Genomic DNA, 20,042 nt, shown 5'->3' with positions numbered 1-20,042 from the left:
CCTGGATCAGTGCTCAAGCTTGCTTCCTTATTAATGCACTTGTTGCATTTTATATATATGCAGCTGTTGAAGGCTCCAGGCCTGCAGTCTGCTGCATGGTGGGGCCTCATTGACTTGACTGGGACTTCACCCAGTGGTGTGTGGTGCGACTTGCAGAGTTGGGGGCACACATATTGTGACTGTTCACTGTAGCTTCTGTTAAGGAAGGAGACATTTTTGAGCCTGAACTATATGGCAGTCCTCATACTTCTTAAAAACCTATTCTGCTGGGAAAGGTCCTCATAAGATGACAGACAAATATCTCTCCCCCTCCGAACCTCCCTTAGTAAAGGCACTGTGCGCAAGGGAAGGAGCCATGGAACAGGACTTCCCCCAGTTTGCCCTGAGAATCTCCATCCACTCATCTGGTAGTGACCTTCTTTCTGTCCCATCACGGTGTCCCACCACGGTTGGTCCAGGAGCTTCTCCTCTGCAGTGCATGTTTCCTGAAACAGCCTTTCTGTATCTCCCTGCCTCACTGGCTCCGCATCTTTTTTCAAATACCATCTGAAAGTGTCTCTCTTCTCCTCTGCCCTGGCCTCCATAAATAATAGCAGAGGGAAGAGGGAAATTAACTCAGAGAAGCTTTTTGATAGTTTGTATGTCAGACGCTATATAAACTAGTTATATTGGATTGCATTGCTCTCCACTTCAGTGCAGCCATTGATTGCTCACTGGCTCTCGGCCCATTAGTGCCGTTTGGTATTTCTCTTTCCTTCAGACAGCACTTTTTCTTTTCTTCCTAGTTAATGAAATCTGAGGAGCGCTGCGCTCAAACCCCGTCTTCAGCCAGTTCTCTTCTCCCTGATCCTCCCTCTGTCTCCGGAGTAGCTTTCGTCTCTTATGCCTGCCACCTCCTGGTCGACACGTCGGATAATTCACAGAGTAGTTTGGTTGTCCTGCCGGTTGGCGAAGGTCATTGCTCGCTGAACGCTTTGGTCATAGGACCATTGTTTGTTATATGTGTTACAGTAGATAGAACAAAACATGTAGGGACTGGCCAAAGGATGACAAAGAGGGGAGGTCATGGTGGGCGAGCAAATATTCCAAGGATGCAAAGCCCTAGGTTTCAGAGGAATCCATTAGGGTGGGATAGGAAAGAGGATTATCGCAAGGAGAAATGGGATAAAACTGAGCAAAAGAATACTTGAGGCGGAACATCAGGAAAGCCTACTTAAGAGAAATGGCTGTTAGACTGGAGAAGTTTCCTAAAGAACATGATGGAAGCACCATCGCTTTGATGGTATATGACTAGCTTGGACAAAATATTAGAAAACACAAGCAGAACAGTGTGGTACTGACAGGGGTAGGTGGATGAACTGATCTGATTGTTCTCCTCCTCCTCCTCCATCTCTTAATTTCTTTGATTAGAGGCTCCAATGTAGCTCGGTGCCATATACACCCACTGTCATTGTGTATATAATGCCGTAGGAAAAAAATGCTTGGCTGGCTACGGTGATGATTGCTCTAGATGTGCCTATCAATAACAAAGGCAAAATGCCAGCCCTGAAGAGTTTATAAACTAAATTAGGCAGGTAATGACCTGGGATGAAAGAGGAAGGGAAACAACCAAAACAAGGGGAAAGGGAGAGCTGCTTGTAGATTAGAGAGTTATTTATAAGTAAATCAGGTCATTTAGTTTGTTGTCTAATTATAAGGGAACCATACAAGAGAAAGTTAGATTGTGATCAGAGGAGTTGGCTCATGAAATTGGGGGGATAAACAATTCTCTCTCTAAAAAATTGAGCACATTTTGGAATTGCTTTGCAGAGTGGAACTGCTCCTTAACAATTATAAGACCAGAAATGGATAAAGCTTCTATTTTTTCATAATTAATCTCGAAGCCTGAATGGCTTTCCAAATCTGTCACACAATTAAATCAAATTTGGCAAAGCTATAATAGGGTTTGTTAAGTGTCAAATGGTTTCACCTGAGTATTATTCTGTGTTCTTTGCCACAAACATTGATCTCTGTTTAGTGCTTTACTTTTATTATAAACTGAAGAGGAATTCTTTCTTGTACCTCCTCCCGCTTTTGTCGAAAGAATTAAAAAATACACACAACACAGCTTTGCTTTATTTTTATCTGGAGCCTGGAATAATAAGTGGTGTTGCCTGGCCAGGAGAGAGATGCATGGGCACAAACTTATGCTGGAGTGGAAGCATGCATATTGTTTTGCCTGGTTCTAGTCAGTAGAGTTCCTCATTTCCCTGAGCACAACACATTTATTGAAATTACAACACCTATGAAAACCTGACCACATGCGAGATAGTGTAGCTTTGTATCTGTTTTTCTTTTATGATCATTAATGTGACTTGTAACTTTGTTCCCATTTCTAGCTGTAGAAATATTTTGCTTTGGATTTAAAAAATAAACATGAAAACTAAATTGATGGGTTTGATGTAAGACTAAAGAAAACAGATCCATTTGTTTTTAAAACCTCTAGAGACAAAACAAGTCTTAAAGCTATGAGGAGGAGGAAGGGAGAATAGGGTTTTTAGATACTTCATAGGTTTGCTGGTTGGTCTTATTGGCTCATTCCTGACTAAAGCCAGGCCTGTCTTTTTCAAGCCCCCTGTTGTCTCATTTTGTCTCATCCACTACAACTGCAGTATGCAAATAGTTGAGTAAGGGAAGGATGATTTGCATTCCTACTACACAATAATGAGTTATTCATAGTTAGCAATGGATGAAATGCCAGGTAAAGGAGGAGGAATGGAGATGATGAGAGAGAAGTGATAAAACAGACATTTGACTTCCAAGACAACACACTAAGCAATACGATTTCACAGATCAAATATAGGTCAGGACCATTCTAGACCCTGTCGCAGCTGGTGGGTTTTGTTACAGTTTCCAAAGTAATATCTCTCTTCAAACATATGAGACATCGGCCAGCATCCTCGATGCCTCACAATTAGGGTTCAGACCAGGGATCTGACCAGAGATGGCTCTAGCAGCACTAAAACAATGACGTCTTTGTGTTCATGAACACAGATAACTCCAAGCTTGTACTGCTGGGCTTCTCTGCAGCCTTTGATACAGTGGACCATAGTGTATCAGAAAGACGTTTACAGCAGGAGTAGAAGGCCCAGCAGTACAGTGGCATTCATTCCTTTCTGGCAGAACTCTTGAGTGGTGATGGGTAACTGCCCTTCCTCTCCAGGGGTGCTCCCCTGGTGGGATCCTTCCTATCCCCACTTCTCTTTAGTATCAACATAAGACCACCGGGAGAAATAATGAGACACCCTGGGCTCAGCTGCCAGCAGGATGCTGGTTACATTCACTATCTACCTCAACTGATGCAAGCACCACCACCACGACTAGAACATCAGAATGCCTACAGGACGATGAGCAAGTGGAATATAGGCATGACTGCAGTGATGCTGGTTGGAAAGGGGAAATACATTGATGAGTTGGCCATGATGTTGTCTCCACCTACCATCGAAGGCTCACAGCCCCTGTTTGTCAAAGTGGTCAAAGCTTTGGGATCTTGCCTGACTCATAAGAACACAAGAATAGCCAGACGGGGTCAGACCAAAGGTCCATCTAGCCCAGTATCCTGGCTTCAGACATTGGCCATTGCCAGGTGCCCCAGAGGGAATGAACAGAACAGGTAATGATCAAGTGATCCATCCCCTGTCACCCATTCCCAGCTTCTGGCAAACAGAGGCTAGGGACACTCACTAAGCTTGGATGACAAGGTAGCATCTGTTTCCCAAAATGCCTTTTTACCTCCAGCGTGCTAGGAAACTCCCAGATGAAGACCTGCCCACAGTGATCCCGGCATTCGTCACCTCCAGGCTGAATTACTGTAACTCGTCTCTGAGGCTGAATGTGCAGACGATTCACAAGCTCCAGATGGTACAGAATGTGGCTTCCCGCCTTCTTGTTGGCTCAGGCTGCCATGAGCATACCTGGCCTATGCTCAAATCTCTCTACTGTCTTCCAATCAGCTTCCGATGCCGGTTTAAGGCCTTGGTCCTAATCTTTGGAACAATTAATGGATCAAGCCCCAACTACATCAAAAATTGAATTTTGATCTATGAACTACAGTGACAGCTGTTCTCCTTTGGGTCACTAAGCCCAGCACGAAGCATGTGAGAGTTGAGCAGAGTATTCTCAGTCGAGGGAATCCAGCTATGGAACAATCTTCTAGAGGAGATCAGGAGAACCCAGAGTCTGGCCAGCCATAGGAAACACTGCAAGCCCTTCTTCCTCTTTAAGAAAGCCTTTCCACTATCAATGATGCACAAACCATGAACACCCCATGCCATCCCCCCCTGCTCCCTATCCTGAACAGAGTTTTGACACCGAAAAGGGAGATATGCCAGAGACTCATGAAGTTGATAGGGACTTTGCTATTGGTTTTATGTGGTAGGTGCACAAATGCCATGGTGATAGATGGCAGTATAGAACCCTACATAGATAGATAAGATAGTTATTGGACTATGCCAGGTCTAGTAGGTAGGAATGAGCCATCCACCTTCCTGCCCCTGCATTCGTCCTTCAAAACTCATCTTGGGATCTGAGAGTTAAATTGAGTTCTTCAAAGCGTGTGTCTTCACACCCCCTAACGCAAGTTCCATCCACATACAAAACCCTTTAACTTGAGTGCGTGGCGGTGCTTGAATTCAAGCTGGCCAATCCGTCAGGGTATAGGCTCTAGTTCGAGTTAGCACAACTCCTCAGCTGCTGACACAACCACTCTGTGTAACTTCAGTGGTGTCGCACAGTGCAACTGCTCTCACTTGAGATTGGCCTAACTCGAGGTAATTCGACTGTCAATGATTTGTTAGCTCTGCAATGACGGGATAGCCCAAGGATTTTGGTAGAGCAGATTATTCTGTCAGATACACCTGTACAATCCTATTGTCTTCAAATTCTGTCACCAGTTACATGTTTGCAAACCCTATTGTTTTCGGGTGTAACAGTAGGCAGAATTGCGACTTGAATTTATTTAAGAATTCAGCTGCTGATACTGGCGTCAGAATAGAATCCAATTCACTCTCCCATTGCTGTCTTGATGTCTACAAATGAGCCCCCTCTAATGGAGCATTATAACTGCCGGTCCATCTTGCTGCAGTTGGAAGTGTTGTCCTTACCTCTGAGCAGAAAGCCTTCGGAGTCGAGCCTTCTGCAGCTTGCTTTCTGTTATGGGAGATGTGTTCCCGTTCACCCAGCTTTTTGGTTTGCCTCATGGCCATAAAGCTATTGCTTGTCGACTCAGGGTTCCTTTCTAAATGCTTTCCTGCAAAATAGCTCCCTGCCCTATATGTAAATGTAATGATTCCATTAGCATAGTCTGAAGATGCATATTAAACCAAACAGCCCTAATCCGTTTTTAAACATCACAGTTCATTACCAAGTCCATCCTTGCTGTGAGAGAACGCAGCCCTTAGCTGGTAGTGGATTAGGGTAGCTGTTCTGCATAAATACACTGGGTGAAATTTGAAATTAAAGTAACCCCTTAGCTGCTGGACATCAACGGCACCTCCCCTGCCACTGTATTCCATCGACTTGATCGCACATTCGGTGGATTGTTAAGACATACCTGCAACTTGTAGCAGCTGTGGTGCTGCCTGGTCATATCTGGGACCTGTTCTTCCTTCTCCAGTTGTAGAGGAACCTCAGTCTTAGGGGAACTGGGATGAAGCAGGATGACCCTTCGAGTGGCAGTTCTGCAGCTTAGAGTGCAGCGCCCAGAAGAGAGGAAAACATTCTGTGTGCCGAGGGAGGAGATGTGCGCTAGTTTAATAGCTGAAGGTGCGTGCTCCAATTCTCCACCTGGTTTTAAACTGATTGCTTGCTTGAGTCAGAAATGTCTGCCTCCTACACGTTTTGCCAGACACTGACTAGGTGCATGATTTGTTTCTTTTCTCTTCCCTTCCATTCACATATCACGACTTGGCCACTGTCAGACTGTAAACAAATATTATAGCAATTACATAAAGAAAAACTCTTCTTAAAGAATGCTATTAAGCATTCAAAATCCAGCACTCAGAAGTTAGGAAATACCACTGAGTTGATAAGTTTCCTGATGGTGAGGTATCTTAAAATGCTTCTACAGTTAGGATGTAATCTAAGTAATGTCGAGGGAGCCTAGAACATATGGATAAGATGTCCTTTTTATTGTTTGTATAAAACTCTACAAACACGTGAACCAGAGGAAGCATTGAAATACAGAGTTTGGGGGTGGTTTTGTGTTTCAGATCCACAAGCGAGTTCCCAAGGACAGCCCTCTAGTAGGAAGCTTTGCTCTCTGTGTCAGCCAACATTGATGTGATGGGATTTTTGCCTGTTCTTAGACCCTGCTTAGAGGCTCCAGGCTTCTTTTCAGCCTCTGGTTAGTAGGTGTCATTTCATAGAGCCATAGAAATGGAGGCCCTCTTAGGGACCTTGACAGACCTGCACTAGGGTAGGACCAAGTAAACCTAGACAAGGGGTTCTCAAACTGGGGGTCGGGACCTCTCAGGGGGTCGCAAGGTTATTACATGGTGTGATCGCGAGCTGTCAGCCTCCACCCCAAACCCTGCTTTGCCTCCAGCATTTGTACTGGTGTTAAATATATTAAAAAGTGTTTTTAATTTATAAGGCGGGGTCGCATTCAGAGGCTTGCTATGTGAAAGGGGTCACCAGTCCAAAAGTTTGAGAGTCACTGACTTAGACCATCCATGACAGGTGTTTGTCTAACCTGTTCTTAAACCCCCCATGACAGGGATTTCACTATCTCTTAGCTAACCTGTTCCAGTAAGTAACTATCCTTATATTTACAAAGTTTTCCTTAATATCAAACCTAAATCTCCCTTGCTGCAGGTTAAGTTAATTACTCTTTGTCCTGCCTTCAATGGACAATGAAGAACAATTGATTGCCTTCTACTTTATAACAGCCCTTAATGTATTTGAAGACTGTTCAGAGATTCTGAGATTCCAAGGCAAGACGGGACCATTGTGATAATCTAGACCAGCCTTCTGGATAACTCAGGCAACAGAATTTATGCAAAATGATTCCTAGAGCATATCAAACATCCAAGCTTGATTTAAAAATTGCCCGTGATGGAGAATTTACTGCGACCCTTGGTAAATTATTTCAGTGGTTAATTACCCTCACTGTTAAAAATGTACACCTTATTTCCAATCTGAATTTCTCCATCTTCAACTTCTAGCCGCTGGATCACGTTACACCTTTCTCTACTAGATTGAAGAGTCCATTATTAAATATTTGCTCCCCATGTGGGTACTTATGGATTGTAAGTACTTCTTCACACAATACACAGTCAACCTGTGGAACTCGTTGCCAGGGGATGTTATGAAGGCCAAAACTATATATGGGTTCAAAAATAATTAGATGACTTCATGGAGGATAGGTCCATCAATGGCTGTTAGCAAAGATGGTCAGGGAAGCAACCCCATGCTTTGGGTGTCCCTAAGCCTCTGACTGACAAATGCTGGAACTGAACAATAAGGGGATGGATCTTTTGATAAATGCCCTTTTCTGTTCCTTTCCTTTGAAGCGTCTGGAATTGGCCACCGTTAGAAGACATTTCAATAGTGGTTGCACTAGTGCCAATGAAAGAGGTAATATAACCTCTCTACCATAGGCACCGACTCTGTGGGTGCTCTGGGGCTGGAGCACCCATGGAAAAAAATAGTGGATGCTCAACACCCACTGGCAGCCCTGTAGGTCAGCACCTCCCCATCCTCCCCCACCCCATCACTTCCTGTGCACCGGCAGCCCTGCTGATTGGCTCCTCCTTCTCCCTCCCAGCACCTCCCGCGTGCCGCGATCAGCTGTTCCATGGTGTGCAGGAGACGCTCGGGGGGAGGGGAAGGAGCGGGAGGTGTGGCGGGGGCGGGAAGAGGTGGGGCGGGGTGGGGGCTTGGAGGAAGGGTGGAGCAGGGGTGGAGCCTGGGGCGGTGTGGGGATCGAGTACCCCCCCGTGATCTGAGTAAGTCTATGCCTATGTGCTCTACCCCTACTTGAGATTCTCCTGTTTATGCAACCAAGAATTGCATTCGCCCTTTTGTCCATGACATCTCACTGGGAGCTCATGTTCAGCTGATTATCCCCTACGACCACCAAATCTTTTTCAGAGTCACTGCTTCCCAGAATAGAGTCCCTTATCTGGTATACATAGCATACATTCTTGGTTCCTAGATGTATACGTTTACTTTAAGTCGTATTAAAACACGTATTGTTTGTTTCACCCAGCTCACCAAGCGATGTAGATCGCTCTATGTCAGTGACCTGTCCCTTTCATTATTTACCACTCTCCCGATTTTTGTGGTGTTTCCATTTTTTATCAGTCATGATTTTGTTTTCTTCCAGGTCATTAATAAAAATGTTAAATTGCGTAGGGCCAAGAACCGATCCCTGTGAACCCCAATGGAAACACCCATTCAGAATTGCATTTTGAGACCTGTTATCAGATCCCCACTCAATCATCGTCTCTCAGTACTAAATATGCCCAGGTTTTTTAACCTTTCCTCAGAGGTCAGGTATTCTAAACCTTTTGTCATTCTTGTTATTCTCCTTTGGACTCTCTCCAGTTTGTCCGTATCTTTCTTAAAGTGTGACACCCAGTGTGGGACCCAGTACTTTAGCTCTCACCACTGCCGAGCAGAGCGGAATACTTACCTCCCATGTCTTATCTACCACATTCCTTTTAATACGCCACAGAAACATATTAACCCTTTTCTCAACTGCATCACATTGTTGGCTCATATTCAATTTTTGATCTACTATAACCCCCAGATCCTTTTCAGCAGTACTACCGCCTAGCCAGTTATTCCCCATTTTTTTAATCGTGCATTTGATTTTTCCTTCCTAAGTGGCGTACTTTCCACTTGTCTTTATTGAATTTCATCTTGTTTGTTTCAGACCAGTTCTCTAATTTGTCAAGGTTGTTTTGAATTCTGTTCCTGTCCTCCAAAGTGCTTGCAACCCCTCCTAGCTTGATGTCATCTGGAAATGGGAATTGTTGACTCTCTTTGATTTTAATGCTGCCAACTGGCAGGCTTACATTATCAGTGTTTTGGTCCTTGTGGCTGCTGGCTTAAGTTTTAATTAGGGCACTTCGAGCTTCAGTTGGGGTGTCTCTTCTTTATTGTGTAATCTGAATACCGTAAATATCTGAAATGTTCTCTTTGCTCTGGGGGTCTGGAAGGGATCTCAGAATCACAGTCTGCACTGGAAGTTAATCATCGCTGACCCTTGACACAATCGGTGCACACCATTCTGTGACTATTTGGAGGGTAAAATGTAACTGAAGAAACCACAGGTTACCACCCCAGCAAAGGGATGTCTGAACGGCTGGTCACTTCAGCAGTGCTGGTGATGTCTCTTATTTAAGCTCTTGTGGGAGCTCTTTGCAGGGCATTGAATCTGCGGTGGGTACCTGAGGCCTGCCATCATGGCTCTGGTCCTGCTTGTATGTTGTCATAACAAATTACAGCTACAGAAAACTTCATCTGTCTCCCTGGATGTAGTTGAAGGGAAAGTACCTTGTTAAATATTCAAATTATAGTGATTTGAAGCTTGGTTAAAATGTTTTATTTTGAGATTGACATGCAATGCCTAGCCAGTGGGGTGAATTAAGGACAAAGAGACCCTGATGGGAACAGCAGTCAGACTTTGTCCCCGTGGTTTTTAATTTATTTTTTTAAAAATCTTGATCTTCACAGTTCTTACATCAGCCCTACTGGAAGCTTGGAACTAATTTTTCCTTATCCCATCAGTCTCATTCATGTTTTGGTTTGTCACCACAATTGACTGATCCCCTTTCCTTACCTCTGCTCCTCTCTTGTGCCAGTCCATCAGTGGGGCCCAGTTTGGAGCTTGGCCCCACAGGAGAATGGGGTTTCAAAACACTTGACAATGGTTTAGGCAGCTGGTGTGCTGTGAACTCTGGTTGTGCACGTACTGTAATTGACTCCCAGTGACATTGTGCTGCCTGTCTGTTGTATCTATCTGTTGTCTCATCTTATGCTTGGACCAGAAGCTCTCTGTGGCATGCGCTGTGTGTGTGTGTGTGTGTATACGAACGCGTGTGCAGTGCACTGGAGACCTAATCCCTGACTGGGGCCTCTAGGTGCTACCATAATACAAATAAAAAACAATTTTCTGTGCCAAGTGTTTATGTAGGATATGGCTCCTAAATCAAAGTTCTGATCTAAAGAGTGCACCTTGGTGCTGTTGACATCTGCTCACTGTGTGCCTGTCTACTAAGCTGAGGATAGCCAGTTTTTATTGCACCCTGTCTACTGTAACTCCAAGGGAGTGAACGGGATTCTCTTCTGCCTGTTGCACAGCATCATCAGTTCAGGTCCAGCTGTGGCTTCGTTTGCTGTTGGCTGTGATCTATGGGTACGGGAAGAGGAGCCTGATTTTCGGCTCTTGGGCTGAGCGGCAGTTAAATGGATGCATCGTGTTTCGACTTGCCGAAGGAGAGAATTTTAATATAGAAGTGAGGGAGGGACAAATTACTATGAAACAAGGATATGTCCTTTTTGCATTCAGTTTCCTGACTACGACTGCACTGAGCCTGGGAAAGCCAGAACTATGGCCCCAGTGCAACAAACTGTGTGTGTGTGTGTGTGTGTGTGTGTGTGTGTGTGTGTGTGCGCGTGTGCGCGCGCAAGTCCCATGGGACTCAAGCGTGTGCTTTAGGTTCTTTAATGAATCAGGGTCTGTTTGTCTTTGAAATTTCATCTCTCCCCTGCTTCTACTCCCCCTTGGACACCTTCATCCCCTATTTGAGTGGGCACCTCAACATTTCTTCTATTGGCCTTCTTTTTGAGTGCTGGACTCTGTATTTTGTTCATCTTCTTAAGTCAGGTTCCATCTTGGTTCTGAGGTGGGTAAGGCTGGGCTGGAGGTAAGGTTGCCACCACCTTTTCCAGTTTGTCCTTTGTCCAGGACACACTCACTTACACACACTGTCATTTTGCTGGTCCCACATTATTTTGGTCCTGGGCATGGGATTTCCCGTATAGACTTGGCAGAGTCTTGCTAAATTTGTGTTGGGTTGTGGCCCTACCTGGCTTATGCCAATAGTTTAATCCTTGCAGGATCCCATAGTCATTCCCAGTCCAGGGGATAAAATCCCAGAACAAAGACTGTGTGGTGGAGTAGATTCCTGGTTCAACAATGTGTGGAGAGTATGAATCCATGATGAAAGGAAATACACAGTTTCCTTGGATTACCTCTGACATAGGTAGCCCTGTTGTTGCTCCCACAAGGTCTGGAGGCAACCAAGCCTGTGTTTCTGGTGTGGTTTACCTGAGAATTTTGGATAGACCTGTCCTTGGGGATAAATGGCTGTTGCAATTCCTTTTGTGTAGGGAGGTTTCTGAAGGAGAGCTCGGGGCACCATTCCATCGCTGTGAGCATATTTCAGCCCACATACTCCTGGAGAAGAGGTTTGAAAGGGGCACTGGAGGTACTGTATGTTCCTCGGCTGGGAGAGAATTCAGAATAACACAGGAAGCTGGTAACGCTTACCCTTGGCCACGTGTGAGTATTTTGAAAATAATATCTAATAGAACACCACACTATGCCACTCCAGCGAGATCATGCTCTGCTTGTCCTAGAGAGATGGGAGTCTTTGGTTTTGGTTATAGGTTTTATGGTGGAGGAGACCTGTGAAAATGTCTGGGATTTGCTGTGTAGAGAGGCTGAATATGCATGAGAAATGCTTCCTCCTATGCTGGGTGGGAAAGAAAGCAGGGCTTAAGTTTGCTGAATTTCAGAAGTGTGCACACACTTGTGAATATCTGGCTCCCAATAACATGCTCTTGAATATTTTTCAGAGTTTATCTTTTGGTAATGTGTGTGTGAACTTCAAAAATACATTATTTGGCTTATAAACCTTAACTCTGGAATGGAGCATTTATATATGTAAAAAACCCACACGACCACACCACACCTGCTAACGTATGAAATCGATGTACAGACATACACTTTTAAATACCACTGAAATCCATGGGGCTAGGAGAGATTTTGGGGTAACAGGCTCCAGACTGATGGCTCTGGAATCTGAAATCCTCATTCTATCTACAGAACAGGTTCAACATCGTCAATACTTTGTGGGAAAAATAGGGAGAATTGGTATTTGCCGTGGGAAAAATACTATTGTAGTAAAATGTTAGTACATCACTAAAGGAAATCCTGCCATTGAGTTTTTGCAGAAGCTATGGTATTTACTACAGTGTTAATATACTGTAATGAAGCTGTATTAAAATAGTACAGTGAAGTTATAGTGACTGACGATGGCATTTGTGTACGTAACATAAGAACGGCCATATGGTGTCAGACCAAAGGTCCATCTAGCCCAGTATCCTGTCTACCGACAGTGGCCTGTGCCAAGTGCCCCAGAGGGAGTGAACCTAACAGGTAATGATCAAGTGATCTCTCTCCTGCCATCCATCTCCACTCTCTGACAAACAGAGGCAAGGGACACCATTCCTTACCCATCCTGGCTAATAGCCATTAACGGACTTAACCTCCATGAATTTATCCAGTTCTCTTTTAAACGCTGTTATAGTCCTAGCCTTCACAACCTCCTCAGACAAGGAGTTCCACAAGTTGACTGTGCGCTGTGTGAAGAAGAACTTCCTTTTATTTGTTTTAAACCTGCTGCCCATTAATTTCATTTGGTAGCCCCTAGTTCTTGTATTATGGGAACAAGTAAATAACTTTTCCTTATTCACTTTCTCCACACCACTCATGATTTTATATACATCTATCATATTCCCTCTTCGTCTCCTCTTTTCCAAGCTGAAAAGTCCTAGCCCCTTTAATCTCTCCTTATATGGGACCCATTCCAAACCCCTAATCATTTTAGTTGCCCTTCTCTGAACCTTTTCTAATGCCAGTATATCTTTGTTGAGATGAGACCACATCTGTACGCGGTATTCAAGATGTGGGCGTACCATGGATTTATATAAGGGCAATAAGATATTCTCTATCCCCTTTTTAATGATTCCTAACACCCTGTTTGCTTTTTTGACTGCCGCTGCAGAGTGTAGAAACTCTGCTATTAGTTACCAACATTCAAACACGCAATAGTATGTGGAGATGTGGTGTAATATTTACTATAGTCCATAGTACTACCGCGTGCTGAGGCATGTGTGATAGAGCACACTGTAACTAGTGTAACATACACTGTAATAGTCTGTACTGAAACCTACAGTTAGAAACACAGGCTCTGATAGAAACTCCATTGAAGTCAAGGGAAAGACTTAGACTGATGTCATTGGGCTTTACTTTGGAGACGTAAAGCAGTGACACTGTTATGCTACCCTTACTCCTGTGAGCAGTACCTTTTAAACTGTAAGATAGGGTTGTTAAATACCGTTTTATTTGCTGTGGTTTTACTTTAGTTTCTACAATAAAATGTCTCCTCATAATCATACTGTGTGGCGTAGTATCTGGGTTATAAGACATTGCACTGTATACAATTTATCTTAATTGACTAGTGATGGCAACTTTTCCCAATGGGTATTTTTCTGTTGTGGGATGCTGGTCTCTATGGGGCTGTTCTGACCTTCCTTACTTTAGGAAAATTCCCACAGACTATAATAGGATAAGGAGTAGCCTATTAATTCATCCTCCTTTTTAGACCAGTGCTGCTATAAGTGACTGTTCTGAATGTCACCTTGTCATCTCTTCTTATTTAAGTAGGATCATGAAGAAACTCCATATTCTTTAGTGTCCCCAAAATATGCTTTGCAAATAAAAGGCAAGGCCCCTGCCCCACAGGGCCTCCATTATGATTTGAGATGTGACACAAATGAGGGCGACACGCGCTAGTGCAAGGGTGGTGGGGTGAGGAGGCAGACCCCAATTCATCAAAGCACTTAAGCATGTGCTGAAGTCTCGTTGTGCTCCTAAGAACTCCCGTGGTGGGATGTCCAACCCTGGTATTACAAAGACACAGAGTCACAATTTGCCATGAGTTTCAAGGCAGCACCTAGTTTGCATATATGCAGTTATATAATTTTTAGATGAAAAATGTAGCAGTGCTATTTCCTTGGTGGTGGGAGGGGCGTTACTTATTGTTGAATGTCAGCAGCCCCAAAACAATCTCAAAAACCTTGCAGTGGATCAGTTTTGCTTCCACTCTGCAGTTAAAGGAAAAGAACAGCTAAAAGCCACAGTTTAGGGCTTTTGTGGGCTGCATCCAGTTCCTTATATTGGTCAAAATTCACTGCCATTTGTTTCCAAGTCAGTGAGAAATTCCCTGTCGGGTGGAATGTGGTTGAGGGATGTGTCTGTTACTTAGCATTTTCAGGACAGTGCAAGGTCCTTCCAGACTGCAAGGAGATATGTAAGTGCCATGTACTAATGTTCCCATTTTACAGGTGGGGACACTGAGGCCCAAACCCATGTTCCCAAAGAGAGTCAGTGCAGAGCCAGTCTAGACAAATTCCTGGCTCCCAGCCCTGTGCTCAGAGCTCAGGAGTTGGCTGTTTCTCTGAATGCTCTGCCCAGAGGTTTCTTCACTGGTGGTACAGATGCTATTTCAGCACCAGCACTCATTACTATTTTTCTCCTCTGTCTGTGGTTAGTGCTTCCTTTTCAGAAGCTTTCTCGATTTTTGAAGCCTTCCAAGGCCAAAACATGACAGAACCTTGCTTCTTGGTTGAGCATTGTGTTTTTATCCTTCTATTATGTTCTTTTGTCTGCTTTTCGTTCAGTGGATCACAGGCACCTGATGGGAAATAGTAGTGGAAAAGACCAAATCAAAACTTCTGTCAAATTCCCTTCTTTTTAATGTTCTTCCCCACATAAAAAGGTGACACATAATCAATCTTCCAGTGACCCCAGCTTTTCTGCTCAGCAGCCTTTTGCTTGGATGTCGTCATTTTCTAAGTGCAGGTATCACTCGTGGGCTTTATGTGTGTTTTTGAATGTGGTTGTTTAACAATACCTCTGCAGGAAAACACTTCATCAGAGGTTCTTGGTGTATTTGACAAACACGAATTAACTAAGTCTCCTTAACTCCTTTTGCAAAGGTATGATCCCCCTTTTACAGGTAGGTGAACTGAGGGATAGCAGCTAAGTGACTTGACCAAGGCCACTGTTGTGAGAGGCTACCGGTTTGGTGCTTCTGCTTTCTCCTGTTGATATCACTCGGCTGCGTGCGTGTGTTCCCTCTGTGTGCTGCCCCAGCTCTGCGCAGATAGCTGACACAGCAGACCCGACGAGAATCCCCAATAACCACAGAGTCTACTAAGATACAAAGGCACCTCGGCCAGGTTTATTGCGACCTCGGACACAATTGCAGTTCCCCGTAGATTACTTAGTCTACCGGGCATACTACTAATAGGTGCCTCTTGGCAAGGACCCGTCTCAGTGGCGGGACTTTCCACTGCCCCCGTGGCCGGACAAAGACACCACCCCAGGGATACATTCTTATACACAGGTACAAACAAGTTACACATCACTCCTGACGTATTGAGGTGCAACCCCTCTGCATAGCAAGGTACAACCCCTCTATGCAGTAAGGTGCCGCCTCGCACCTTGTACCTGTTGGTTCGATCAAAACAACTCTATCCATCATTTTACCCTTTTGCCCCTGTCATTGGGATGGGTCGGCCTGTTCCATGTTATCTGTGGAATGTTCCGGTATGGTATGTCTTGGTACCATGTTTATACTGTAACTATGCTAAATGAATATGTATTTCTGCAACAGCAGCCCTTTCCTTGCCAACTTCTGTGAGCAGGGCCTGCCTCTTGCTCACAGCTTAACTTTGCTTTCTATGCTAGCAAAGCCTTGACCATTACTTTAGTTTGGTTCAGGCCTCATACTGGGCCTTCATTAGGCCTTCCCTATTTTGCCTTCACTTACTACAGCCACGTTAGTGAGTGAATGGCAGAGTTAGGAAGACCCAGAAGTCCTGACTTTTGCAAGATAGCACTCCCTTGTTTGTTGCTGAATTTGAAATTGCTGCACATTTTTGCATGTTCCCAACGATCCTTTGCTTTGGACTCTGACTCTTTCCTCCCCTCCTTTCTTTCACTTCTTTTCTGCCTTTTCATATTTTCTGTTGTCTTCATGATGGGCTGAGAAATGGAGTTACTCCTGGGGGAATTCTGCACCCCGGTGGGGGCACAGAATTCATATCGTCCGCAGATTTCTTGGCTCCCCCGCAGAAAAATGGGGGAGCCAAGAAATCTGTGGGGAACACATGCCCTTTCCCCGGCAGCCCGGCGCATCTGCTAGGAGCAGCCAGCAGCAGAGACCAGATCACCGTGGGGGGGAGGAGGTAGGCTAGGGTGTGTGTGTGTGTGCGCGCGCGCGCACATCCATGGAGAGACGTTAAGGGGGTGGAGCTGGGCGCCTGCCTGTGTGCGAACCAGTGAGAAACACTCTTGCTGCATCCTAGGCTTGCAGGTGTAGGGCTCTCTCTGTCCCAGAGGCAGAGCAGAAATGTAACAGGTAGGCTGCTCATGTTCCCATGGTTAGTTAATTGTTCCCCTTCTTAGTCAATTAAGGCTCCTTTACCTTGCCAGAGTGCTGTAAAGGAGGCTTATTGTAAATGACAGCTAAGATGGTTTTGTGCTTTCTCGCTTTTCCCGGGGTCACAGGGGCACAATGGGGTTAGATTACAGTTTAGAATCTATTTTATGCGGACCTGCGGGATCGGTCGACGCTACGCACGGCTCATGCGGCGCCTCATGGTCTCAGACACCATCTGATGGTCCAGGGACATCTACGTCGAGCACATCACCCGCCACCAACAGTACCAGGAGGCGTGAGCCAGAGTGACATCGTTCTCCCACTACAAGAAAGGGACCAAGTGACCTTCTCCTTTGGATCATATGAACTGGAACCATAAACTCCCTGAACATTAAATCTCACCAAATGAGGGTCAATCCATCCTCATCATCACATCCACTCATTATACTCCACACCCGAACATAGCCACTCTATGAACTGTGTGGAAGCAGAGACCCATCAACCTTTTACCCCCAATCGGGGATATTGCAGATTATGTATTCCTTATGCCACCTGATCTTAAACCAAACTTTGCACCCTTGATAATCTGTGCGTTATTCCCTGATAACCAGAAACTTCTATGCTCAAACTCTGTTCACTTTTTTTTTTTTAACATCATCTTAATAAAATTTTTAAGTCTGTTCTTATCTATTTTACTTATTCATTTAAAAAAAATGCAGGACAATGAGTAGCAAAACTCTGTGATTTCATGTGTGAAAGTCTGAGCAATTTAAAGCGACATTCTACTTTACAGGTTTCAGAGTGATAGCCGTGTTAGTCTGTATCAGCAAAAAGAACGAGGAGTCCTTGTGGCACCTTAGGGTATGTCTTCACTACCCGCTGGATTGGCGGGTAGTAATCGATCTATCAGGGATCGATTCATCGCATCTCGTCTAGACGCGATAAATCGATCCCCGAACGCGCTCCCCATCAACTCCGGAACTCCACCAGAGCGAGAGGCGGAAGCGGAGTCGATGGGGGAGCCGCGGCCGTCGATCCCGCGCTGTGAGGACCTGAGGTAAATTGAGCTATTCTCGTAGCTGAAGTTGCATATCTTAGATCGATCCGCCCTCTCCCCCCCCCCCCCGTGTAGACCAGCCCTTAGAGACTAACAAATTTATTTGGGCATAAGCTAAAACCCACTTCATCAGATGCATACAATGGAAAATGCAGTAGGAACACACACACACACACACGTTAGTTTCTAAGGTGCCACAAGTACTCCTCGTTCTTTTTACATTCTACTTTATAGAACACCAAACACCAAAATAAAAGTAATGTACTTTAAATGAAAATCCAAGATTATAACTGGAATGCAGGGTATTGGTTACCAAGTTTTTGTAATTTAACTTTCATGTGTTTAGGAAATGCTGAACAGTTACTGTGATTTTTTTTCTGTATGGTAATTTAAATAAATCACCAAAGTAAGTGAAACTGGTGTAAATATTTTGCATTATTTTGACAAATAAAATATGCAGAATTTTGGATTTTTTGGCACAGAATTCCCCTAGGAGTATGGTGTGCATGGCTGTAAATGGAGTGAACCAGAACATGAATTCTTCCCACTAATATTCCTCTGTACTCTGTAACTCCATTGCACATTCTTTCGTAATTTCTCTTTAAAATTAAAAGAACTCTTTCATTTGAAGACTTTCTGATTCAGACAATATTAATGTGAGTGTCTAATCTCTGCTGAATTAACTTAATTCTTTTTATAGGCAAGACCTTGCAAAGACCTTCCTATTTTCCTAACTGAATATGTATAAAACTTTAATATTAGCTCCATGAGTCTTGCAATGTAGTTTTATTTAAAGATGGGAGTGTATTTTTCTCTCTGTTTTCGGGAAGGAGGTAAGGGAGAACTGTAGGGTGAGGGGATGAGGGTCAAGAATTAAGAGATCAGAATAAATGTAGATGGTCTAAATTGTTCAAAACATCCAACAGAAAATAACGAGGAGTCCTTGTGGCACCTTAGACACTAACAAATTTATTTGGACATAAGCTTTCATGGGCTAGAACCCATTTCATCAGATGCATGAAGTGAAAAATACAGAAGCAGGTATAAATACATGAAAGGATGGGGGTTGCTTTACCAAGTGTGAGGTCAGTCTAAGGAGATAAATCAATTTACAGCAGGATACCAAGGGAGGAAAAATAACTTTTTAAGTGGTAAGAGAGTGGCCCATTACAGACAGTTGACAAGAAGGTGTGAGTAACAATAGGGAGAAATTAGTATTGGGGAAATTAAGTTTAGGTTTTGTAATGACCCAACCACTCCCAGTCTTTATTCAGGCCTAATCTGATGGTATCCAGTTTGTAAATTAATTCCAGTTCTGCAGCTTCACGTTGGAGTCTGTTTTTTAAGTTTTTTTGTTGAAGAATTGCCACTTTGAGGTCTGTTATTGAGTGACCATAGAGACTGAAGTGTTCTCCTACTGGTTTTTGAATGTTCCGATTCCTGATGTCAGATTTTTCACTTCATGCATCCGATGAAGTGGGTTCTAGCCCTCGAAACCTTATGCCCAAATAAATTTGTTAATCTCTGAGGTGCCACAAGGACTCCTCGTTGTTTTTGCTGATACAGACTAACACGGCTACCACTGAAACCTGCCAACAGAAAATGTGACCCTTTTGTCTATCTACTTATATGGCCTTTGTAAATGTTAATGATTCATCAGCACAATTCCCGTGGGAGATGTGATCTTTATTATCCCCGTTTTACAGATGGGGAACTGAGAGTGCAAGTAAGGCCCTGATTGATTCATCCGTGCACTTAAACACATGCTTATGTCCAGTGATGAGCTGCCAAAATCTTAGGAATCGATTCCCTACCGGGTCTTCGGCGTCATGGCGGTTCCTTCAGTGCCGAAGCGAGTGAAGGACCTGCCGCCGAAGACCCGGCAGGGAACTGCCCGGTGAGTACAAGCCCCACCCGCCTCCCAAAACAGCCTATCCCCTCCCATCCCGACCCCCACCCATGTCCTGCCCCCGACTGCCCCCCTCAGAAGCCGCAACCCATCAACCCCCCCCGCTCCTTGTCTCCTGACCACTCCTTCCCAAGACCCCCCACCCTAACTGCCCCCCAGGACCCCACCCCCTACCCAACTCACCCTGCTCCCTGTGCCCTGACTGCCCTGACCCCATCCACCACCACCCCGACAAACCCCCTGACCGTCCCCCCCCCAAACCTCTGCCCCGTCCCCCCCGCTCCCTGTCCCTGGGACTCCCTGCCCCTTATCTAACCCCCGGCCCCTTACCATGCCGCTTACCCCCGCCTCCCCCCTCTCCCGGAGCCTCAGTGCACGGCGTCCAGGAGCAGCCGTGGAGCTCAGGTGGGGGACAGGACGTTCCCGTGGGCCGGATGTAGCCCACGGACCAAAGTTGTTTACCCACCCGCCCGGCCCTTTAACAGCCGGTTCTCGACCAGCATCTAATTTTAGCAACCGGTTCTTGTGAACCGGTGCGAACCAGCTCCAGCTCACCACTGCTTATGCCTCACTG

At 44.9% G+C, this 20,042-nt stretch overlaps 1 protein-coding gene across 7 annotated transcripts in view; it reads left to right on the top strand.

Moving 5' to 3' along the window:
• Nucleotides 1-20,042, top strand: part of TSNARE1 (t-SNARE domain containing 1) — a 609,011-nt gene that overhangs the window by 8,594 nt on the left and 580,375 nt on the right. The window contains exon 2 of one of the 7 annotated variants that reach the window (XM_034763704.1): nucleotides 11,380-11,551. The exons of the other annotated variants lie outside the window; for them this stretch is intronic. The gene's annotated coding sequence lies outside the window, so the exon portion shown is untranslated. The remainder of the gene's footprint in view (nucleotides 1-11,379; nucleotides 11,552-20,042) is intronic. 7 annotated transcript variants of the gene reach the window in all.

The sequence above is a fragment of the Trachemys scripta genome, chromosome 2, assembly GCF_013100865.1.
Source record: "Trachemys scripta elegans isolate TJP31775 chromosome 2, CAS_Tse_1.0, whole genome shotgun sequence".
In the NCBI taxonomy this organism is placed as follows: domain Eukaryota; kingdom Metazoa; phylum Chordata; order Testudines; family Emydidae; genus Trachemys; species Trachemys scripta.
Note: the sequence above shows the minus strand (reverse complement) of the source record. Positions and strands in the feature narration are given on the sequence as shown.